This window comes from Rhipicephalus sanguineus, chromosome 8, assembly GCF_013339695.2.
Source record: "Rhipicephalus sanguineus isolate Rsan-2018 chromosome 8, BIME_Rsan_1.4, whole genome shotgun sequence".
In the NCBI taxonomy this organism is placed as follows: Eukaryota; Metazoa; Arthropoda; class Arachnida; order Ixodida; family Ixodidae; genus Rhipicephalus; species Rhipicephalus sanguineus.
The window spans coordinates 102883291-102884966 of NC_051183.1; positions in this window are offsets into that span (position 1 = coordinate 102883291).

The window sequence follows — 1676 nt, forward strand, 5'->3', positions numbered from 1 at the left end:
GGTGGTCAACCCTGCTAGTACCCCCCCCCGTATTAAAAGGGGAGGTAATCTGTGCCTAGGGGCCTGAGACACGAATGAAGCCCTGTATGATTCCATGGAAGAGATATTTTATATAGACTTCATTTATGGAGGGAACGTATTCCATGCAATGAATGCGCTTTCTTGGGCCGTCGGATTCTCGGCTACCAGACAAATCACCACTGTAAGCACAGCGCATTAGCCTGACAATGGTATCCCTAGTTCTCTTGTTCGAGCCATGACTATTATGTTGCCCGTTAGCCCTCCCCGTTCCCTGACCCAAGTTTTAACAAAAGGAGCTGTCGAATCAGTCGAGAGTTTACCTCCTAGATGCGTTGGGCAGCTGGTTCCACACCAACCACAACCACGGGTGAGAGCAGGTCAGGCGGGGCACGATGTTAACCGGAACGTTGTCATCTTTCCTGAAGTAGCGAGCACAGGCGTGGAATGCAAAGCGGTTCCTAAGACTATGGTGGCGATCATAACCTAAGTGAGGCGCAACTACTGCTGCTTCCTGTGTTCACTTAGGAAAACTGGCTCATACCCACGATGGGGATTACCAACACAGTAGTTTGTGAAGAAAATAAAATGTGATGCCCACTATTTGGCCGAGATTTCAGTGTGCGAAAGTTTTATGTTACAATATGTTTATATTGCAAATGTGCAAAACATTGAAATAATGAGAGCAAGGTAAACTGCAAACACCAAATATTTATGATAAATGTCTCATGTAATAATTACTAATATAATCGTCAGCACTTGCGCAAAACACTAGCTGAATATTGGCCAGAAAGAGACACATCTTTTTTTGTAATTCGAATCATGAGACGTCGGCATCAATCAAACTTGGGACCTGTTGCTCATCATTCTCGAAGGACAATTACTGTAAAGAGAGAGAAAGAGAGAACGTTTAAAGTATGAGGATGGAGACGGTGGTGAAAAAAAAAAAAACTTGAGTACCTGAAATACTAAGAATACTATAGCGTCCGCTCTTATGGCAAAACTTGATGGAAACCTTGTGATAAGACGCTGACAATAGCGGCATGCTTTCATAGCTACACCAGGCGCAAAAACTACTCCTATCATACTGTGTTGTCTCGCGCGAAAAAGAAATCTGCACGTGCGCCGAAATTTGGGTATTTCGTGATGTATATGCACACCTACGGCCTTTTATTCTTTATCTAGCCCCCGTTCCTGTTCATTGTATTCACACACTGTGGAAACGTAAATTTTTTTACAAGTAAGGAACTCTGGGATCCACAGGCCCTCCTCCAACGCTTTGAAGCAGTTGCTAATTTGGAACCCCTTCGAACCCTTCTGCAACGCTTCGAAGCAGTAGTTGTTTGCGCGGCTGCTAGATGGCGACGCCATGCATGCCAAGAAAGAAAAGCATGTCAAGCGCATTCATGCCAGCAGCCCCATTTGCGTTGTTGGAATAGCGATCAGCGTTTTCTTCTTCCGAGCATGGCTCATACCCAATGCAGAGGATTGGCCGAGTAGGGGGTGAATTTTGCCAATAATATTTTTAGGGTGTCATTCGTAGAAGCTATATTTAACTAATATAAAAAAATTGATGTATCAATTATTGGTAATGAAATATTTGATGCAGGAACATTTTAGCTAGATATTTTTTAGAATATTTGTGAATTCCTCAAATG